Raw genomic sequence first — 25,394 nt, forward strand, 5'->3', positions numbered from 1 at the left:
CTTCACTAATAGGAGACACTAATAGTTTCACATTATCACCACTGATTGGCCAGTGATAGTTGGGTACCAACATTACTCATCGGGCAAGCGTTTGAATTAACGTGTAAATCGGGCCATAAAACAAAGTAAAATGCCTTAATTTGGAGTTGGTTTCTTATTTTTAAATGAAAAATGTCTTAAAACATAAACCAAAATATACATATATGTATATATATTTTCATCGTGCAATCTATGTTCTAATAATACACTTACGTAATGTAAATGTTTGCCAAGAAAGCGACATATTTATACAACTATCGTGACGTCATACCAGGTGAGATTAGACCCTGAGTTTTATATATGGAACTACTCTGCATAAAGCACTTTAATTCATTATTGAATAATGCCCATAGGACAATAATATTTATGTCCCAGGGTGTATTTTCTCTTTTCATTCACAATTACTATTCAGAATGCTTCCTATGTCCTCAGTGTAGAGCATGCTAACATTTTTACGTGTCGACTCATAAGTCGGGGAATCTGAGCCGCCTAAGCCCGTAAACATGGCGCATCGCAGCCCTGAATAACTCAAACAAATCGATAATTACATTTCTCATGTGATCAGTGCGCACTCAAGCCATCAAAGGAACGGTCCCTAGCAGAGTAACAAATCCTGACCTACAATCCTGAAACTTCCGAAACTCATTAATTAATATTACTCACAAACAATTCGGACCCTGATTAATGCCTGTATTGATACCACTTATGTTAACTTTGAACTGAATATATTGATAGTCAGTCTTGGTTTGTGCTATCTTCACACCTGTTTCGTCAGTACAACAAAATTCGTGGTAGAAATTTTGGTTTTAGAATCCGTCAAGCCTCAAAAAAATCTTCGGGTTTGAAAGAGAACCGAGGTGATAAAACTTTCTTCTTTCTCTTTTTGACTCCGCGCGGTGAAAAGTTCATTTTGATTGAGTATCGAGTTTATTTAACACGTAGAGTGGATTGTGGAAAGACACGAAGTAGATGCCGTCACAAAACGTTGGGAGATCGTGGCGACCGTCGTTTTACAACCAGAGGCAGAACTCGTACATTTATCTTGTTCACGTGGCGATGACGTCCAGTCGAAAGAGCATTCCCAGGATTGTAGCAGAGAGACGTATATTGAGAGAGCAAGATTCTGTTTCAATAGTTTTATAACAGGTTGATCGGGTTAAAATAAAAGATTCTGATAACATTGTTATCAGTATACTGAGAGATGAGGTATAGATTAACCGTGGAGCGACATGCCATTTACGAATGAGGTGTAGAGTAGCGGGATGAGGGGACAGGACCTGGAGGACTCCTGCTGTTAGTGGAAATGCGTTGGAGGTGCTGTTATTGATTTCAACTTTAACAGTTTCATTAGCGATAAAGTTAGGAGCAATGTGGATTCCTGTGAACGTATCCCATTTGTTGGTTATAATTATCCTTTTTACATGATTGTTCGTGATGTTCATAAGGTCCTAAGTGACTTATCACTGGTTGTGATAAATTGGACTTTCTTCTCATGGTTAGATGGTTTACCACAGGGAGACATGATTGTCTATTTCTTTGGTGTTCGAAGCTTATGTTATAATTTCGGGTAATGTTTCTCAATTTTAAGTTAAGAATTGAGAAATATGAGAAATCTTGTATTATTTGAGAAGGATTGGAGGAGTGGCCGGAATTGTAGATCGTGATCGTTGTGAATGTGGCTGTTGTGTACTTGAATGAGCGATGAGATAAAGAGATACTGTACCTAAGTTCAACACATTCTGTTCCCCTTTGATTGGTGTTTTACATTTTAATATTATTGAACAAGGTAACTGTTGTCTGTTAGCAGGTGATGTTACTTTTCCATTTCTGCTGATGGATATACAGTTGAAATCAGTGCGTTTAGAATTAAGATAACCAGTTATTATTACGTTTGGGTAATTATTAATGATCGACTGTAACTACACGTCATCAGGTAAAAAGGTTGGGAAAATATGGTAAGAGCGTTATGACAGTTCGACTGGGTAACTTGCCTTGTCACTGTTTATTCAAACCTTCGTATACAACGAGCAACTTTGTTCAACTATTCCCAATAATACACTATTGGCCTATCACAATATTAATCCATACAATGTAAATTCTCCTCTAGAGAGACGAAGGAAGATTGCTTACTCGTCGATTTCTCTAGTGATTAATTATTTGTTTATAAATATTATAATTAAACAGCTCCCATGCAGATAGGTTCAAATGTATTTTAAAGACGGCTGGTATGGTTATTACTACTTTAATTAAAATAAGGTACAGAACAACGTTTCTCATAGGTTTCACCAATAGGTGCAGTTTAGTGTTTGGTAATCAACAGTTCAAGAGACAGCAGCGTCATCAACAAGCTTTCCTTCCTTCATCTTACTTTCACAGCTTTCCCTGATGTCTTGAGACAATCACCCCTAGTTACGTCATGACCACCTCTTTCTCCCTCACCCACGATAATCTCAAATTCTCTAAAGTTAGATGCTACTTAATCTTAACTCGCATAGTAGGGTGAGAGAATGTTTTCTGACCGCCCTGGTTACATTTCAATATCCTTCGGGATTTAAATTAACCTGAATTCTCACCATGAATAAAGAAGACCTTGAGTTTCAGTATCAACTTATCTTTCTTTCCAACGGCCTCCTGTTTCCAACTCTGCACTGCTTCATGATTTCCCGTTCCTTCACAATTATACATAATGTCTACTATCCGTGTTTAACGTATTCACCAACCATACTTGTTAACCAGTCTCTGATGCTTCAACAACATTAAGTTACACATTATTTCATCAAATAACTTTACAGCCTTGTTAGTTCTTCAACCACATTTTTGTTAGCAGAGCAAAGTGAAAGTTAAAACTTCTGGACTGCCCCTGTTTGCCTTCAAGTTCTCCTATCAGGAATTTTGTCTTGGTTTTTTTGCTAGGTCCTCAGATTGCGACATTCTGACGGGTCGGTGAACAGCTTTATTTGCGGGATGGTTCTATAAAATAGGGTACCTTAGCTGCGAAAGTCTTAGTTAAGGCTATGAACTACTTGGAACACATCAAGAAATGTTTGTTGATATAAATACAACACAAAACTTCTTGTGAGACATTATAATCTATTCATGCTGTAAACGCCAGTGCAGATAGCGCACACACATCTTAAGTAAGCGATCATACTTACCATTAAAAGTTCCAGAACTACCTGTACAGGAAGGAGTTCATCATCTGGACAAACCATTACCAACTGTGTTTGGGATCCTAGAGTGAAAGGATGAATCAAGCAGTATGAAAGGGGTAATACCATGAGAAAGTGTCCATTGAGAAAAATGGACAATCCCACATGTGAACAATAAAGGACAACATTCCCAGATGAAAGAGTAATAAGAAAGTTGGAAAGGAGGAAACCAAGAAAGAGCTGGTCAATAATGTGCTATCAACAGAACTTGACAAAGGGTGTTACATAACTTCAACAAGACACTGGGAGGAGATGGCAGGGACACATACAGAAATGAATAGCACAAGCAAGATGGTGTATACAGCCAGACTGTTCGTTATGTGACCATTGGATCAAAAGAGCTCAGGTAACCAGATATTCCATAATTTGCAAACAAAGTGAAAATGGATGAGCCAAATAAGAAGTGGAGAGAAAAGAAACAAATATAAGAGTCAGAAACAACCCAAAAATTAAGACATGCCTTTTCAGAGAAATTGTTTCTTAATTAATAATGAATGTACCTGTAGAACAGGTAGAAGCAAAATGCAGCCATGTGTCCAGAATAGAAAAGAAACAAAGGTCAAGACTGTGAATGTAGCAAGTTAAAGCCCTCATAACATGGCTAGAGACATCAGGAGCAAGAGTTATGCCAAAAAGTAGAACCTCAAAACAATGTGTATTGTGATGATGGGATTATTGGAAGGTGATGAAAGGTATCCAAGACATCAACCACCTTAATTTAAAGGTTGGGGGAAAACAATATATTAAGACAGTGAAACTCCTTTATTTAGAACAAGGGAATCATCAGAAGTGGTTTAGAGAAGTACAATGAGAAGATATCAGTCTCCAGGGTTCAACAAAGAGGTGGGAACAGTAACCCATAAAGGAAAAAAATAACATTCTATAAGGCATTTAAAGCCAAACGCTCTAACACTGTGTCATTGAGACAATGGTGCTAAGGATCAGAAAACAGAAGAAAAACAATAGGGAGAGAGGAATAGGAGGAAGAGACGATAGACAAAGGGTAGAAACCAAAGTGATGAAAAGGTCGGTTATGAAGTGAGTAGAAAGATAAAAAAAGCAATTCAACAGGAACCAAGTCAACTAGGTTCAAAGGTTAGAGGTAGCTACCAGTAGAATAGACAAAGGATAACCCCCTGGGAGGAGAGTATGGTCAGAGGAGGCAGAGAGAGTGAGAAGAGGATATTATGAAATAACAAGTGTACATGGGTCAAGGAATGGTAAAGATGATAGACATGATAAAATGATGGCAAGAAACTTCCACCCAAGACTCCAAGGAAAGAAGAGCATCTTGAAGACCTCGTGGCAGATGAGTGGAGCAAGATGTAAGTCATGTATGGAAGACTGGAGAATGTAAATGACAGAGGAAAGGGTGTCACACACAAATAGATCTCACTTGCACAGAAACAATGAAAAGAAACAATTATGAATTTCATGAAAGTCATAGTATATTATCAAAAAGATAGTAACTTGATAAAATAGATTAACAAATGAATCACAAAGATTGCTCAAAATCTTTCAAAATTAAAAAATGAATGTGCCTAAATTATGAACAAAGATAATTTCAAGTGCAAGTTCTTGTAGGGACCCATGAGCACGGAGGATGTTTGACCTTCCTACTGGTGAAGGGATATTACTACATGATGACTATGTTATGTACTAATGGAATTCATGTCAAAACATGTGATTTAGGTGGGAAATAGTTCAAGATTAGTGGCATGAGCAAAAACTCAAGAGTAGGCACACAAGAATTACTACTGTATGGAGAGTTATGTGGATTGTTTAAAAATGATTATATTATCACTAAAAAAAATTAAAATAAGTTTTTATCATATATATATTTACTATATATATCATATAGTAAAAAATTCAAAATTAGAGCAACAAGAAATCAACAATAATTCTTTCAGCTCTAATAGTTGGTCATTGAGAAACGTAAAGCATTCTAAACACATCATTCATGACAGAAAAACACCTAGGTTCAAGAAGTCTTGATAGAAGTGAAATGGTAAATCATATAACCCAAGTGGGTTGGTGAAAGTGTTGAGCAACTGGGAGATCATTTTTAATGTTAATAGAAGATTTATGTTGAAATGTTCTCTAAAGGTTGTTTACGTCATACATATTGATGACTCCATTATTTTTACACTGTGTAATAAAAATGGTGTTTTTTGTTTAACAACTGATTTCTTTATGTAAAGTTTCTTTGTTTGTGCATGTCAGAAAATGAGTTAGTGGTTTTTATGAACTTGTAGGTTTGACAAAAGGCTTTACTGCATGGACAACACTCATTTTTGAGTAGGATGTTATTCGCTTTTCTGTGAACAAGGATACCTTTTAGAGTTCTGTTTTCTTGGAAGGAGGCAACAAGAACTTCAGGAAATATCTGTTTATGACAATGATTGAGCTGTAGAAGATAAAAATGTTTCTTCAAAATCCATGAAATGTTTGAGTTTAAACTGATAGGTAATAATAAGAGAAATTCAATTTGAAGGTTTAGTATTACTTAGGATTGCTCATCTAAATACTGTTAAACCTTTTGTAATTAACATAGATTCTGGAATTAGTGATCTACATTCATTGGTTTCATCAGAAAAATAACTTTATTCATTAATTAGTTTTAACTTTATTCATTAATTAGTTTTATGAAGACCAAATTTCCTAAAACTTACCATTTTTTAAGATAATTTTTCATGCCTGTTTTTATAAACTGATAAGTATATTTTTACCAGTCAATCTCCAGGTGTCATATTTATTTTACTTAAACACCTAAGCACAATTTTATATATATTCACATATTTAGCCATTTCTAAAGTAAAATATCCATAACACCTTTTCACATACACTCTTGCCAAAGGCTACATTGTACCAGAAATAAAACGCTTACAATAGTTCATAGAAAAAATAAATGTTTCCTGGAAAACCAAACATACATATCACTCTTCGATTATACCACTACACACATTTTGTCCCTGAGGAAGAAAGGTCAACCTTTCAAAAGTGCTTGGGTTACAGGATTTCTATTTCAAAAATAATACCATAATAGTTAGTAGTTTTTTATGATAAGATACTTTTTTAGTAAGTCAATTTTGAAGATAATACTTCTTGAATACAGTCAGGTTATTAAACTAAATAGGTATTAAATTTATGATACAACAAAATGTTTTGTTACCAACTGGAATATAGAAAGTTTAATAACTAAAACATCATAAAGCTAAAAAACAAGTCCATTTTTAATATTTATACATTATGAGTGTCAGTATCAGTGTTTTTTAAATAGATGAATGTGTTTCATGGTCACCACAAGTTTCACCACATGTTAAGTATACCATCACTGAGATGTTCTGAGAGAACAAACCAAATGCATCACCTTTTACAGTTACAAATTTATATATGATCTATACATGTCTGACTGTCAAGTTTATTTAAGGAGCTGTTAAAGTTTTTAAATGACAAAAATGTATTTTAGGTTATTATAGGTTGTAATGAACAATTTAAAATTTATATCTTTATTTCTACTAATGTGATCAATTAAAAAATAAAAAACAGTTAAACAAACATTTGAAAACTTTAATTGAAATAAATTATTATATTTTGAAAAGAAAACCATGACTACACCTATATTCACATTTTAGTGTTTGCAAACATCAGTCTGTTTTCAATTCTTTTTTGTCACTTGCATTTTAATTATCTTGGATATCAACAGTACTAAAACATTTGTCAGGAGCATTATAACTTTCAAACAATGAAAAACAGATTTTAAAGTAGGCATATGTTACAAGAGCTACATGTGTCATAAATATAAGGGCTACAAATGATGTAAGAAATAATAAACATAAATAGTTATTTCAAAATTTGGGTTGAAATACTTTTTTTATTACCATTTAGAGAAAAAAGGTAAATTTTTTATAACTTCATTACTAAAATGTCTGGTGCAGATAGCCTAGTTGCTTTGCACCATAAAATGCCAAGCTAACCAACCAACAATGAAAATGTCTAAACCCCTCCATTGTGCATTATAACTTTCGAAAAATAATGCTAACTTTAATAAAAACAAATCTCCATAAAGTCTAGAATGCATGCACACTGTTAACTTCTGGAAAAAAACCAAAGCCTGATAATTTATCAGGGAAACATTTAGTTGATGTTCATATTGTTGTATTCATAAGTTAATGGCTGAAGCTACACCTGACTGTTATAGATTCAAAATAAACTAAATTCAAATAAATAATAATAAACGTAATTAATAGACCAATCAAACAGATATTGAAACCTAATATTTATTTTCATTGCTATTGATTGTTTTCCTTATCAAATTAAGGGGGGAAATGGAGGGAGGAGTTAAGACCCCACAGATAAAAACATTAAATGATACACGCATTACTTTTCAAAAAAGAAAAAAAGAATAGCTAGAAGGGAAGGGGTTTCAACTCCCTTATCTCTACCTTAAATTCATGCCTATTCAAATATAATATTAAACAACATAATTATTAATCTCTGAAAAATGTGTATGAAGTAAACCCCCTATGGATCCCTTCACTTCACCTGCATTTTCTCACACAGAACTGAAGTTATTAACTACTAAAAATATGAATGACTGGACCACTTGGGCTCCTGCTTATACAACTTTAAATAATAGTGATACAATTGTAAAGTAAAAACATCACACAGTGTGAGAAAAATATCAAAATACAAGAAATTTACACCTAATTATTTAAATAGGCAGAGAGTTGACAGTCAATGGTTCAAAATTGGTGTAGTGGTAGATAGCTTCTGTAGCTTTGCAATAAAAATGACAGAAATAATAAATTTAATGGCAATGGAAGTCATAAAGCATCCCCACACCTGCCTTTTATGTAAGTTTGTACCTAACAAATATTTTGATCATCTGGATATTTGGAATAACTAGAAACATTAATTTCAATTAGGTTATTATTTTCATGACAACTGATTTAATCATTATTTTGATTGATTGCTAAAATAATTATCACAAACACTTATTTTGATTGGTTAAATGACTCAGTTCTTCTGTAAGCAGATGCACGTTAACATTACATTAGCAAAGAAATCACAAGTTTTACAAATGAAAAAAAAATTCAACTTAAAATGAAAAACATTTTATAACATACAATACGTAAGACAAGACATGAACTAGTAAATGTTGTTACTAGTATATGGATGCGGGCAGTGTGCATGGGTGAGAAGTTTCACTGATCTCTCAGTTCCCACTAAAGTGAATACATACAAGTTTGATCCATAGTTCACATCCCCACAAAGATAGAATACATTTAACTGCAAGAAATGTGAGGTGAAGAACATGTGAACTGCTTGCTCCAAACCTGAAAAGGAGAAGGCTGGGCCTAAATGAGGTTGAAAAGAAGAAAACTACCCAAATGAATGGGTTATTGAGAGGAGGTAAGAATGGATTTCCCCCCCCACTATCATTAGGAATCCTCCCTCTGTTGTATCTTGTAGAATCAGTGGTGATCTATGGACTGAGAATGAATAGAAGCAAACATTATCTAGTTATTCATAGATAGAAGAGCACAAATTCTCATAGAGTAAAAAAAGAATTGAGGTTTGATCAAACAAACAGGAAAGTCCTGAAATGGAAAACATGATTTAAAGCAATAAATATCAATGAAGTGGACACTGTGGGGGAAGAATTTTAAATTATGGATTATGAAGAGAAAATGGTTAGGCACATAATTAACAATTTTGAAAAATAAAATAATAATATGTTACTAGTAGTAATAATATGCAACTTACAAACAATCTAGGCCTAAACATACCTTGTTAAATTACTAATAATGAACTAACAAAGCCATGAAATTTTTCGAGACCACAAAGTATGTAACATTAATGTACTTGCAAAATGATTAAATATATCTAGTAATAACACAAGTAATAATCAACATCTCATTTATAATTCATTTAAAATAACTTAGATGATAAAGGACATATAAATATCTAACTTACCAAAATCCATACATTAATGACATGAAATACTCAATTCTCCCATGTGTAAATAAGAGTAAAGCCACACAAATGACATCTGAGTCACAACTACCACAGGCATATCAACCAGATTTGAAGTATGGTAAAGTTTATCAACATGTACCAGTCCCCTGGTAGAACTGGTATCAACAGAAACAAAAGTATGAGAAGAAAAATTCTCTCCCAAAGCAAACAACTTGGAAGCATGAAAAGTTGTGGAAAACTAAAACTCTTGAAATGGTGTGGAATATGACAGACTAAAATAAGAAGTGTTAAAAAAAAAAAAAAAGAGAGTCCAAATGTCTTCTTATTGATTACATTCTTACTTAGAAACATTGTTTTACTGAAAAGAAGAAGAAATCACTGGCTAAACCCATGAATCTAATTTCCTGAGAATTAAAGTCTGTATATAACATTGAACTAAATTCCTGGGAAATCTTACCAGTAGCATGTTCAGCTATAATGGGAATTTCTATAGTCAATACACTGATCATATATTACTGCAGCAGTAATTTGGTTTGTCAACATATTAGATACCCAGAGCTCTCATAAATGTGAACAAATGTTCTTAATGTAAGGCTCAGGGAAATGAGGAAAAATACCAAAGACAGGAATTTTTATTGTTTCTTTTGTTGTTGTGGTTTTATTTCAGAAAATATTTTTGACTATTTGAAAGCTGCAGGAATATTCTTCTATGACATCATATGTTTATATATGCAAAAACGACTCATTTGGGTTGAGAAAATATTTTACATTGAAGAGCGAACAGCGTTTCGACCTTCTTCGGTCATCGTCAGGTTCACAAAGAAAGAGGTAACTGACCGGAAGCTGACCACATGTTTCAAAGGGGTTGTGTAAATGAGTGTCGAAATGTAGAGGGCGGTATTAGATGTTTGAATATATAATTTTATTTATTTTATAATATTAATATAGGTATAAAGGCATTCCTTTATATTGGTTTATTTTGGGTTTAAGTTGTTGTATAAGTAAGGCTTCTTTAATTTTGCGTTTGTTTATGTTTGTTTCTTTATTTAGTATCTGTCTGTTTTCTATGGTTATGTTGTGTTTATTTGACTTGCAGTGTTCGAAAACATGTGAAGGTGACTTTTCATGTTCTTTGAATCTGGTTTCCATTTTTCTACTTGTTTCTCCAATATAGAAGTCGTGGCAGTTGTCACATTGTATTTTATAAATAATGTTGGTGTGGTGTTTGTCAGTGTAGGTTTTACATAGTATAGACCTCAGTTTTGTGCCTGGTTTTTGAATAAATTTGGTATTAACTGGAATATCATATTTTGTTACTAATTTTTGCCAAATATTGGTTATTTGTTTGCTGATGTCAGGAATATATGGTATACAGCAGTATATGGTTTCGTGGTTTTTTGATTCGTGAGCTGTATTTACTTTAGTTGGTTGATTTTGCTTTCTGTCTAGGTGTGTGTGTATAATGTTTTCTATGGCTTGTGGAGGAAACTTATTGATGTTGATGAAGTATTGTTTTATTTTGTCTAATTCATCGTTAATTTTATCTGGTGAGCAGAGTTTTATGGCTGTGTTTATTTGGTTTCTTAGTATGTTGAGTTTTTTTTTTGTTTTATGTGCTGAGTCCCAAGGAATGTATAGTCCAGTGTGGGTGATTTTTCGGTGGATTTCTGTTTTGAATTGTGTGTCAGTTCTTGTAATTTTGAGGTTAAAAAATGATATTAGATTGCTTTCTTCCTGTTCACATGTGAAGTTAATTTTGGGATGTATAGAGTTAATGTGATTGAAAAAATTAAGTATGTATTCTGTAGATTTGAATCCTGCAACCATGTCATCTACATATCTGTACCAGTATAGTGGTGGATGTAATGCTGTGTTAATTGCTTGTGTTTCAACTTGTGTCATAAAAATATTGGCTAGAACTGGTGATACTGGGTCGCCCATGCTTAGGCCATTTGTTTGTATATAGTTTTGGTTGTTGAACATGAAGTTTGTCTTTATCGTGGTGAATTCTATGAGGGTTGCTAACTGGTTACTGGGAATTTCTATAGTTGGGTTAGGGTCTCGGATATAGAGTTTTAAGGCTATCTTGCAGGCTTCAGTGGTTGGAACTTCTGTAAAGAGGGATATAACATTGAAACTGGCCATTAAGGGTTTATGATTAAGTTGATTTAGATTAGACTTGAAATTTTTTGAAAGTTTTACCTTTACAAAATTAGGGGTTAGTTGTTCTTTTCTACATTTTTAAATAAAATAAATGTCATTTCTTCTATTGATAATTCGTTGGTTTAAATTTCTTAGTTTCTTAATGATCGTGTGAGCGTGTACTGTTAATAGTGGTGTACGGTATGATAGTTCAGACATAATGGTAACAGGTAAGTACAAATACACTGAGAAAAACACAAAGACTAACACTTCTCGTACAATCGCCGTGATGAAATAATAATCAGTGATGTCGAGAAAATCCACTTGTAGAGAAATATATATGCAAAAAGGCTCGTTTGGGTTGAGAAATAACCTCTACTTTTGTAAAGGTAAAACTTTCAAAAAAATTTTAATACATACACAAACATTATCCACAATTTACAGAAAAAACTACTTAAAGCCATGTTGAACACAAAATACAAAAAACTACGTGACTTACAAAAACAAAAAAATGAACCTAGACCATCAACTGGCATGCTGCATTAAACCAGAGATTTACGGACTTATACAACGAAACATAAACCAAATCAGTACTAAGAACGACAGAGACAAAAAGATCTGCCACAACAAAAAACTAGAAAACTAAGATGCAAACAATAGAAAAGACACCAAAACGACAAACCGTTGACTAACCTCATAATCAACAGATCCGACTGACAATTAAACACAGACGAGATACATCTACTTAACAAAGGACTCAACTTCACAATAGCACCTACGTACATTCCAACCATAGAAATCAAAACATGTTTAGAAGACCTAGCCAGGAGACTTGTGTTACTTTCTACAGAGAAGAAAAACAAGGAAACAACCAAAAACAACCAACAGAAAGAAGACAACTTAGATAATTTTATTACAAAAATTACAAATTTATATTTTCCAGAAACACCTAAAAACAACATCTTAAACGATTTTTTTTCAAAGAATTTTCTCACAAAACCATCAACATAATTTCACAAAACAGAAAACTAAAAAACAACCTTACAAAAAGAGATATTAATTCCATTAAAAACCTAAAACAAGACAAAAACATAAAAATTCTAAAAGCAGACAAAGGTAACGCTATAGTCATAATGAACACGAATGAATACATCCAAAAAATGAATAACATCCGATCAGACACGAACAAATTTAAACCAAAACACACAAATCCAACAAAGACACACAAGACACAACTGAACAAATTACTACTACAAATGAAAAAAGCCAACACAATTTCACAAACACTTTATTCCTACCTACGTAAAACCGACTCACGCACACCGCAAATATACAGCATCCCCAAACCTCATAAACCAGATTGTCCATTACGCCCAATAGTGTCCACATATGAATTGTTTAATTACCATCTTGGTAAATACATAGCATGGGCATTCTCTAAATATGTAACATTAGCCAGTTCATTCATCAAAGACTCTTTTAATTTCAAGTCTAATCTAAATCAACTTAATCATAAAGCCTTAATGGCTAGTTTCGATGTTATATCCCTCTTTACAGAATTTCCAACCGCGGAAGCCTGCAAGATAGTCTCAGAACTCTATATCCGAGACCCTATCCCAACTATAGAAATTACCAGTAACCAGTTAGCAACCCTAATAGAATTCACCACGATAAAGACAAACTTCATGTTCAACAACCAAAACTATATACAAACAAATGGCCTAAGCATGGGCAACCCAATATCACCAGTTCTAGCCAATATTTTTATGACACAAGTTGAAACACAAGCAATTAATACAGCAATTAATAATCTGGTACAGATATGTAGATGACGCGGTTGCGGGATTCAAATCTACAGAACACATACTTAATTTTTTCAATCACATTAACTCTATACATCTCAACATTAACTTCACATGTGAACAGGAAGAAAGCAATCAAATATCATTTCTTAACCTCAAAATTACAAGAACTGACACACAATTCAAAACAGAAATCCACCGAAAAATCACCCACACTGGACTATACATTCCTTGGAACTCAGCACATGAAACAAAACAAAAACTCAACATACTAAGAAACCACATAAACACAGCCATAAAACTCTGCTCACCAGATAAAATTAATGATGAATTAGACAAAATAAAACAATACTTCATCAACATTAATAAGTTTCCTCCACAAGCCATAGAAAACATTATACACACACACCTAGACAGAAAGCAAAATCAACCAACTAAAGTAAATACAGCTCACAAATCAAAAAACCACGAAACCATATACCGCTGTATACCATATATTCCTGACATCAGCAAACAAATAAACAACATTTGACAAAAATTAGAAACAAAATATGACATTCCAGTTAATACCAAATTTATTCAAAAACCAGGCACAAAACTGAGGTCTATACTATGTAAAAACTACACTGACAAACACCACACCAACATTATTTATAAAATACAATGTGATAACTGCCACGACTTCTATATTGGAGAAACAAGTAGAAAAATTGAAACCAGATTCAAATAACATAAAAAGTCACCTTCACACATTTTCGAACACTGCAAGTCAAATAAACACAATATAACCATAGAAAACACCCAAATACTAAATAAAGAAACAAACATAAACAAACGCAAAATTAAAGAAGCCTTACTTATATAACAACTTTAACCCAAAATAAACCAATATAAAGGAACACCTTTATACCTATATTAATATAATAAAATAAATAAAATTATGTATTCAAACATCTAATACCGCCCTCTACATTTCGACACTCAGTTACACAACTCCATTCAAACATGTGGTCAGCTTTCGGTCAGTTACCTTTTCTTTGTGAACCTGACGATGACCGAAGAAGGTCGAAACGTTGTTCGCTCTTCAATGTAAAATATATTCTCAACCCAAACGAGCCGTTTTTGCATATATATTTCTCAACAAGTGGGTTTCTCAACATCACATCATATGTTTATTCTGGTTTATCAAGTGCAGTATGTTATAATTAACTGATTGAAATCCAAATTATTAATTAGATAAAAATTCATCTTGACCAAAAAATATAGAATTTAAACTTTTTATATTTGAAAAGAAAGATATAAACCCTTAACAGAATTAGATTTATCTGCATTAATTTTCTAAAAGGTAAAACTGAAGATTGCCATTTTAACTGGTAAAACATTTCAGGAGTTTAACACCAATAATGCAAACACAGAAAACCATACAGTTGATTTAAAAGACCTTTATGCTTTACGTTTTTAGTAGATAATAGATAACAAGATAAACTACATTACCTTCATCTCTCAAGTCTACGTAAATACTCTTCTTTTCATTCTTACTTTCAACATCATCGTGGTAAAACTTGCATTTGTCACCTTTCTTACACTGTCCTTACTTATAAAACACATACAGTACAGATTTAGGATCAGTTCCTGAAATTAAAATAGTTATATCACCTTTTTTGTAAGAGATGAATATAACTGAACTGTAGCCATGTTGAGAGTAACAATATAAAACACTTCAATGATGTGGTGTGTGATTTACATAAAGCAGACTTTTATCACTTGTTTTTATTCACCCTAAGAATATCAGTGACCTAACTATTGAAAAACACACAAATATTATGAAAACTAATTTAATATTAAAGATAGCTATGTACAGTATAATAATTCATACTTTCAGTTAATATGTACACAATACTTGTACCACACACTTGTTACATAAGTTGTTTTAATATTTAAAGTTATAAAAACAGATAAAATGTACCAACATACATTTTTAAAATGTATAAAAATAACATTCAATAAAGTTACAGTAATATAATAGCTTATGCTTTTCGTTTTGAATGAGTTTTAGCTATGTAAATAATTTCATTGTACTTATAAAGCCAATTATTGTTGGTTAGTCACAATTATCTACCTGATTTATGTCTCTCTAAGTGTTATAACTGCAAAACTCATATGTAATAAAACTGTATTTCTTTCCAACCACTCCTAAAGAAAATATTTAACTCTCACTGATAAAGAATAAATATTTATAATTACAAGTTATACATTAGTACAATTTTAGTGCCAGACCTTAAAAACAAATACTGAAAAATAAATATTTAGAACTTTAAATGGGTGAAATTGTAAACCTGATATTCCACACTTTAGAAATTCTTTTATATATGACTAATGCTGAAAAAATTCCTTAATTATGTCAGGATTTCAATGTCAGGGAAATGTATCTCTAAAAGTAGAAAGCAAAGAGGTTCCATCTGTAAACACATTTAAGACTACATATCAAAAGCAATATTAATATGGTAGAATACATCATGATGTATTTCAGTTTCTATATAATACATAAGGTATAAAAACCATAATAATTCTGGAAAATATTTTAACTTTTTCTTGAATAACTCAGTTTGAAAGATTCAACTTATGTTATTTGTTATTTCTAAGAAATAAAATCTTAAAAACCTTTATGACCTACTTAGACAGCCAGATGATTAACGTATCCAAAGATAATCTGTATTAATAACACTTATGTAGTAATTCTTAAAAGTCTTTAGTTAACTGTAAAATCCTATGTTTTTTAGTACTATTAAACCTCACATTGACATATTCTCATGCTCATTTTACACCACTTCAAAACAAGCAAAAGCAATAATGGGAAAAAAGAAAAAAAGAAAAAATTTTTGATTTTATATGTTTACAAAAACATGCCATATCAACATGTAGGGGGAGGTTAAGTGATTAACAATATATCACGCATTTCGTGATGACGAGAAACCAACTTGAAGTAAAAATGTATCTCAGGACAACTGTTGCAAACTCCTTTGTTAATCTGAAGATGGCCTAAGAAGGTCAAAACATTGTTCTCAGCTTTAATTTTTGTTTAACCAGTTGTCCTGAGATACATATCACGTACTTGTTATGTTACTGGAAAGTCATACAACAATGGGAATATACAAATTACAGAATTTCTTGCTCACACTCTCTATTAAATTACATAGAAATAACTTATGAGAAAGCTAGTCTGATCTAACATTTGTATTAGGTAAAATTAAAATAATAAACCTTTTTACTCCATACACAAATTACACTGTACAACAATTTTTTTTAAATGTTTTGCTTCCTGAAAAGGTTTTGCTGATTGTGACAGGTACCTTATGGGTATACACAAATACAGTTTTGGTTTTGCTTCATCATGTAGAAACTTTGAGAAATAGACAGTTAACTGTTTACTGGCAATGACTTATTTAATTGCGTTTATGTTTCTAATATGCTTATCAAATTCAACATAATTAAAAGTGTTTTGCTCCTGATTTTTGTTTGTATTCAATGTCCGGTGCATCATGTTGCAGTGTCCAACAATAGTCAGCAAGCATTGACAAATACCAGTTGCCCCGATATTGTTTTATCATTGTAGCAAAAATGAAGATGTCAATGAAACTGTACGTAATGGGCAAATTTGAATGTGATTTTCGTGATCAGCAGCCAAAAATCTACAAGGAACACCCAACAGTGTTAAAGAAGCAAAAACTTTGTTGTGCAGTGTTATCTGACATTAACTTCATTCTCCACAAGCAAGGAAAGGTGACAGAAAAAACCTATTTCATAATATAAATAGTAGTATTTTACCTTTCTGTGTTGTTACAGATTTGAATATCAAGTTCAGGTCTTCAATTTCCTTCCTACTTGTTGATCTACCTAAGGTAATGTGAGTAGAGTGTGATTACTCTTCTACTACCAACAATTTGTTTGAACCTTTGTATCAATAACTTTAATAAACATGGTATACTATTTCATTGATTAAGTAAACAAATTATGCATTACAATGATAATTAGAGTTTTAAAATATTCAAAACATATTATCTAATATATGTTCATTAAAAATAAAGAAAATGAGACAGCTGTTAAGATGAAAACTACACTTTATGAATTTGACTTTAATGCGGTACTTATAAGATAACTATATGGAAGTATGATTTTACAAAGCCCTTCATACTGTTTTTCTTTCTACTTTCCTACAGACAATGTTGATGATAATTATGAAATTACAAAGTGTTAAAGACATGTTAAAAGGCCAACAGAAAATTTTGCAGTTTCAAACACTGGTAAAAGTTAAGGTAGCCTTGGATACCTTGTTAGACTGTAATATTTTGAATGCTAATGCACTGTCTTCTCATGAAGTTTATAAGAACTGACCACACCTTTTCAGCATGATATTAAAGCAGTAAAATGAGATAAATAACACCCAGAATTTGCCTTTACCAGACCCAACTTAAATACATCTGATCGATTTAGGATGTGTGTGTTGGTGTGCATCACCACTGAATATACCCCAAATCAGTCATTTTCTGACCTCAACAAAGTATTTGGTTATTTCAAAAACAGATTTGATACACTAGCCAAAGAATACTATAAAAAACAGAAACAAGAAACAGTCTCACCTTTGCCTTACACACCATCCCATGTGCACCAGACAAAACAACATCACCAAACAAGAAGCATCACAATTTAATTGAAAAAACAATTAGTCAACATGACTATAATCCATCATTACTACACAACCTGTGTGAGGAAATTAGTCACTCACACAATCAGTAGAACTTCACAAGTAGCATGGAAATTTCTAAGGCAGACATAAAGAAGACAGCTTTCTGTGCAAGATGTGAACTGCCTCTAAAAAGATTAATTTTTGTTCACTGAATATTGAAGATAGTAATAACTGGACACACAAGTTGATTATTTTCATAACATTAATTGATTACTTTGCATGAAACTAACTGATGTAATCAATTCTCAAAGGTATGCAATTGTATTTCATTCTGATTAAGAGATTTTGAAATTTAACCATGAATCTTGCAACAATAAGTTATTTTTTGATCTGGCCTAAAGCTAAGCAATGCAAATCTAATTCAGATACTCAAAGTGAGAGAAAAATATTTATTTTAGTTTCTGTTCAAAGACATTAAAATCACAATTGGTTGATATAAATAAATCAACTTTTCTTAGACTGTTTGCAAATTTTTAACACTGCTTCCACAAGCCAGACACCCAGGATTTGTGCTGAATGGCTGCCCTTAATAAACAACATTACTCTAGAATGAGTTAAAACTCACTTTTAGAGTTTTCAGGTTGAACAAAAATCTCCCACAAAGTTTTATGAAAAAATATGCAGATTTAGTAATGCTATTGCAAGTTTCTGACTCCCATAGTACACAGTAGTAAACTTGGAAGATGTGTATGTTGTGTTATTGACTATTTGTTTTAATTCTTGCTTTTTGTTTTCAGAGTAGATACAATGGCCTTGACCTTCACATCAGTGGGATAATTCTCATCTAGCTATTTCAAAAGTTTGTTCTTTAATCTATCTTTCATTTCTTTAAACATCATTGACTAACATATAAGTGCAAGTATAATTTTCTCTGGCAAAACTTGTTGCATATTGTTGGTATATGAGAATAGTTTTGTATCATCAGATTTCTATAAATGTATTTCCAGTCATGTTCATAAGATCATCTGGATCTCCTGGGTGTAACATAGCACAAATAATCCTTAATCCTGCCATGCAGAAAGCAAGCAATCAACTGAAACTGAAACTTGATGCTTTTCATTGAGCTTTTTTGATTTGGAAAGTTTAATGTTGTTGTGAATTCAATACCAAATTGAATCGGCATTGCTCCTGTGTTGAAATACCACAACGTCTTGCTTTTACACTTCAGTTCTTGGATTATCTGCATCATTCATTCAGTGTCACAAACTCCATGGGATCCTCAGAAGTACTGGTAGGCATTTCATCTTCATCACTCTCCAGTGGAATAGATGAATCAGTCCTTCATTTTCTCTTTCTTCATACTTTTAATTCACCTTGCAGCTCTTTCACACCTGCTTTTTGTGCCATTTTGACCTCTAAGTCTGAACCACTGCATCTACAATGTCACTTTGAACTTACAACCCACTTTCTTCTTTTCCTGTATTAATGTTACTTTATCAATAGAGGACCAGTACACTTAATCACTGAATGTTGTAGCATGTTGATATATGTTTTGTGGCCAGCTGTAGATCCAGTTTTCACAAATGGTGCAACAGTTGTCTGTTTTTTATCCAATGAGGTTTTGGTAAAGGCATCAGCCAATAAACAAAATATCCAGATTGACAACAAAGTACAATTATCTACCCACGTTGTTTCTGGTCTTGTATCTGAATTTGTTTTAATGAAAAACTATTTAGTATAATAAAAATATTTTTTCACAGTTTAAAACTTTCACATAAAGAGTCACTAAAGCAATTAAGTTATAAGGAAAAGTACATTGGAACTAAGCAACAAACATATATAAAATGAACAGATTTGTGGCAATGATAATCCTTTCAGGGTAGGTGTTGCCAACAGTATTACAGGCAAAGAGTAGGAGTAAATAGAATTTCAACTTTCTCCTTATTTGAATGTCTCACCTTTTCTTTTTTGTAAATGTTTAGGTTTTAAATTTTATAAAACCATTGAATTAGAAACAAGATTATAAAATCTGGGGCAAAAATAAAATGAAATTGATTAATAAATCTAATGGAATTTTCCTGTGAATAAAATTTCAGCAACTTCAAGATATTTATTTGCCTTGCTTTATAAACAAAAATGGTTCTACATTAATATTGCTCATAAACATTATCATTGTTTGACAATACCCAGATTCTTAAAAGCTATATTTTTTACTTGAAAACACAGTTGTATGCTTCACCTAAAATGTCTTTCAGCATCTATAGAGTAAATTGATAATAAAAACAAAGCTTTGTATAATATTCATACATATAGATGTATTGAAAGTATTGATGAACAATAGAACAATAGCAACAACAAATCAATATTTGACCAGTGTTTATAGCAACAAACATTAATTCTTGAACTTTACAAAAGTATATATTTCATCTTCAACAAACTATACTGAATAGTGTAAAATATTAGGTATAGAAGTTTATCAAGTTCAAATTTTTATAAATGAACCCACAACTTTAAATATAACATAGCTTTACTACAATTACATATGGTCTGAAAAACTTGTATTATATTGTTACAATCTTTGGATTATCCTATCATTTCTGTTTGCTTTTATAAACTGACTCCATCTGTTTTATGTGTAACTTACTTTTTTCTTAAATGTTTGAGTTTTATAAATTTTTATGTCTAATATTTTACCATCTTCAATATAGCTTGTTGAAAAATGATAAGCTATGTTACAGTGTTTACTACATTCAGCTTTTTATACACACTTGTATTTGTTCATCATTACAAGGAATTGAGAACAAAACTTGTAAGGTTTCTTTTCTTTTTGCCACAAATGAGTTTCTCCTACCGTATTTTGAGCACTGTTTGTTCAAATTTGCTGTAAGTTCACCATTCTTGCTGTAGATTATGGGATTAATTATTTTTGCAATGGAATTTTGGAACAATTTAGAGATTATTTATGTGGGCTTCCCAAATGTATGTACATACTGATATCATGGTTATCAAGGGGCAGAAATCCAGTAATAGCACATGAAGTAGACAGTTTGAATATTTTGTACATAAGGTTTGTTATCTCTGTAATGGTAATGTTAGTGACAGTATTGGTTAAATTGTTTAATACTTATGTATTTGTTATATTATTAGAATTATTTAGTCACCAATTTACACTTATTTTTCAGGCATTGTATCTTACAGTAACAAATGGAAAGACAGACATTAAAGAAAAACAATGTGTTTACAGTCTTCCAAGATTTCCAAGACAAATGTTTACAAGTGATCTAGATAAATAATACACAGCCTCTGAACTGTTAAAGGTATGGTATAAATTACTATTATTTTGCTACGCTATTTTGTTTTACTTTAAACATATCATCCTAATGAAACACAACAAAAATAATATCAGTAAATATAAAAATTCATTGTTATGCATGGCTGTTCATCTGATGTGTAAGTTTTAACAATTACGGTAACTACAGTTACCACAAATGTATCTGCATATGACACATAAACATACTGAGATGGATATGGTGTCTCTGGGTTTGAACACGCTTTTAATTTTAAATGCTGACTTAAATCCTGAATGTAGTGTAATTTGTGGGTAATATATCTCGATTATATCCATATTTAAGTTTGAAACTTTCTTTGCTCATGAAAAAAGCGATAAAAATTAGCATATATATCAATACGTGTTATTTTCCTACAGGTTTTATTTTACTTGTTAGAAATGTTGGGCTTCCTAGTGGAACAGCTGTATGTCTGCTGACTTACAATGCTACAAATCTATTCTCAATACTGCTGATATGGGTATTAAAACTTTAATTAAAATAAACTACAGGACAACGTTTTGACCTTCATAGCTCATCTTCAGGTTAACTCTTTAACACTTTTTACTTCAAATTGGTTTATTGTCATCATGAATGCTACAAACCAGGTTTCGTAACCGTGGTGGGCAAAGCACAGATAACCCATTGTGTAGCTTTGTGCTTAACTACAAATAAACAATCACAACTGTTTATGTGATTAGAGATCAGTCATTACTCTGATTAGGAAATTTATTCTCACGAATGCTTTTACAAAAGTTTGCAACTTTCAAAACTTATGTTTCTGCTTTCAACTATAATTTGTAAAGACAGGTGGTAAAGGTACTCAACTCCCAATCCGAGGGTCGCGGGTTGGAATCCCTCCTCACATCAAACATGCTTGCCCTTTCACCTATGAGGGTGTTATAATGTAATGGTCAATCCCACTTTTCATTGGTAAAAGAGTATCCCAAGAGTTGGCGGTGGGTGGTGATAACTAGCTGCCTTTCCTCTAGTCTTACACTGCTACATGAAGGACAGCTAGCGCAGATAGCCTTCATGTAGTTTTATGTGAAATTCAAACCAATACTTTGAAAATTAAATAAAAGGTTGAACGCTGAAGTGCGGAAGTTGAACCGCGTCGAGATGCTTGTTGCGCAACCACCTGTCTTATTTTGAGTAAAAATTTCATATATTACAACATTTTGAATTGCCTAACTTTTTTAACTATATAATATTAATACATCAAACTTAAAATTTAAATATTAAAGTTTCCATCGAATTTAATTTATTTTCTCTTAATATATGTATATAAATATACTGGAAGAGGAAAAATTTTTGGCAAGATAATTTGGCCTCTGAACAGTTCAGTCTCAAGGGAATTCATCCTCAAGATAAATAGGTTTTGAAATAATTGAATCTCAGGATATTTCTGCTTTAATTCATTTGACCATCAAAAATTTGCCTGATAAACCTCAGCAATTACAAAGAGTATTAATTTGTCCACAAGACTTGTATTAAATTATAAAGACAGATAAAATTTCACCATACTTTACATATATAATGTAAATATATTGACTTTTTATTTAAGTTATAAAAATAAAAAAAAACATTTCGTGAATAAAATATAATTGATTCGTGAAATATTGACTTCGGCTCCTATAAAATTGTCTCGACTCCATGACTCTAAAGCACTGGCTTTTAGTTCTATGAAGCCAACTTTCACCTCAATACTTTATTAAATACCACTTGTATATTTTTGAGGTCATGACATTTTTTTCACTGTTTTATAATTTTTTATCCAACAAATTTTTGTGCCTCTAAAATTTGCTGCCCAGAGCAAATGCCTCACCATCATATACTAAATTTGAATTAGAGTCCATGTCAGAATCATGATGTGATTCATCCCTACTAATCAGCGTTAAAATTCTATCCAAGACTTCTTGAGGGGTATAGCGCTGTACCATACTACAGACACACAAGACACTTTTCACACAAAAAGCACTATTTTTGTCTACACTTGATCTAGTGAAGTTATTTATTTTACTATTATTATTTATTATTCGTTACTTATTTTTTATTTTATCTTCGTGTCTGCGAGTTTCTGAAACAAAATTTGATACACTTCTGTTTTCTGTTCGCAATATGTCTGCAAAGAAGCATACATTCAATGAAGCCTTTCTCAAGATGTGTTTCACAAGTATTGTTCAGAACTCTGTGGTCAAGCTGCAATGTGTCGTTTGAGGAAAGGTTTTGAGTCATGAAAGCATGAAGCCAAGCAAACTGAAGGTGCATTATGAGTCTCTTCACAGCCAACTGGTGGACAAAAGCTTGGACTATTTCAAGCGAAAAGAAGCTTCTTTAAAGGCCAGTGACATGGACTCCACTGGTCACTTCGCTCGTCAGAACAAAGCAGCATAGGAGGCTTCATACAGAATTGCTTGAAACATTTTACAGATCAAGAAGCTTCATACCATTGGTGAAGATCTGATTAAGCCTTGCATTCTGGAAGCAACGAAGGCAATTCTTGGAGAACAGCAGGCACACCAGTTGAGGACAATTTCCCTATAAAATGATACATTCAAATGTCGTATCTCGGACATGAACAAGGATATTCTGCTGCAAGTTATGACTGCTGTGACAAAGTAGCAGCGTTCAAGTGTAAAATTCAACTTTATCAGAAACGAGTTCAGGATAGTGACACAACGTTCTTCCCTCAGATGACAATTATACTGGCTTCTATGCCAGAAGCTGAATGCAGTTTCTGTAAAGAGATCTTAGCTCATCTTCTGGCAGTGAGTGATGCCATTGAAAGTTACTTCCCAGGATTTGATGACTGTTGTACTGATGTGTGGATCTTCAGACCCTTTTCAGTGAAGGAGAGTACCATCAGTGATACTGATGTTGCTGCCAAGGTAGAATTTCTTCAAATTTGTGAGGATACTCAGATGAAAGTCGATTTTTCTGAACAAGAGCTTCCTACATTTTGGGCAAAACTGTAAGACGACTATCCTCTTCTTTCGATGCATGCACTGAGTATGCTGATATAGTCCCCCTCGACCTATCACTGCAAAGCTGGATTCTCAGCAATAATGGCTCTGAAAACAACAGCATGCAATAGGCTTGTGATTTGATGCCGACATGAGGTGTTGTCTTTCGAGCACTGCTCCTCACTTTTATGTACTTATGGCTGCAAAACAACATCAACCCTCACACTGAGTGAATAAGTAGGTTTCGTATGATGTTCCATAATTCCATGGATTTTGCATTTGTTTAGCACTTGTAGCATTTCTCAAGGTCATTTATTTGTAACATTTTCAATAAATTAGGATCTTTATACAGTCTTGTTTTATTCTACCTTTACACAAAGTTCACCGTTACAAAAATTATTATAGGGGTCACGGTAATACCCTGGAGAGTCTCAGAGGGTAAGACGATAAAAAAGGTTAAGAATCACTGTTTTAGAAGTTGTAAATTGTAATATATTGTCACAAGTTCAGAGTAGAGTTATATGTTATTGTTATTGCCATTAATATAGAAAAATGCAACTGTCTCTCTTCAAACAACAATTATCTATCTGATATTATAGGCATGCCACGTTACTAAGGGTAAAAACCTTAGAAACCAAAAAAATTAACTCTAATCGATCTAAAGTGCAAATGGTGTATCAAAAGTTTTATGAAGTAATCTCTTTGATGAAAATGTTTTTGCTTTGCAGAACATCTTCTGACATATTTTTTGCATTGAGAGTAATCTGTGCTTGATGGTTGCCATACAAATTGGTGTTATTATTATTTGTTATATTTCCAACATTAACATGTGTGGGTAAGTTATGAGTTTCATTTTAAACCATTAGCTTGGTTTGTGTTACTTTGCATAATTTGCAATTACTTATTTACTGTATACTTACACTAATGTAATTGCAGTTGTTGGTTCTATGGATGTTTGTAAAGATGTGTATTTCTATTGTTGGTATGTATATTAAAATAACAAGTTATTCAACTTGTTATGAACATATTACAAATCTGACATCCTTGAATCACTTTATTTTGTCAGTTATCCTGGGAGCTGCAACCATCGATGCTCAATTGTGGAAATCCTTTCAGAGTACTTAAGAAACATTATGATCATATATGGGGTATTCACGACAATATGTCTGGAAGTATGTGTTATAATACTTGAGGAATAAAAGGTGAGATTTTCTCAGATATTCTGAGTATCCTAAGAGCTGTAA

General features: G+C 32.4%; 1 long non-coding RNA gene across 3 annotated transcripts in view; it reads right to left on the reverse strand.

The window, feature by feature from the left end:
• Window positions 1–5,834: 5,834 nt before the first annotated feature.
• LOC143253709 (uncharacterized) overlaps window positions 5,835–25,394 on the reverse strand; it is a 397,296-nt gene continuing 377,736 nt past the window's right edge. For 2 of the 3 annotated variants that reach the window (XR_013029796.1, XR_013029795.1), the window contains 2 exons: window positions 17,000–17,068; window positions 5,835–8,743 (listed from right to left, as the gene is read on the reverse strand). This is a non-coding gene — a long non-coding RNA (uncharacterized LOC143253709). Of the gene's footprint in view, window positions 8,744–14,668; window positions 14,807–16,999; window positions 17,069–25,394 lie in introns of all 3 variants that reach the window. The other variant, XR_013029799.1, reaches the window with a different exon arrangement.

The sequence above is a fragment of the Tachypleus tridentatus genome, chromosome 6 (genome assembly GCF_004210375.1).
Source record: "Tachypleus tridentatus isolate NWPU-2018 chromosome 6, ASM421037v1, whole genome shotgun sequence".
NCBI classification, from domain to species: Eukaryota; Metazoa; Arthropoda; class Merostomata; order Xiphosura; family Limulidae; genus Tachypleus; species Tachypleus tridentatus.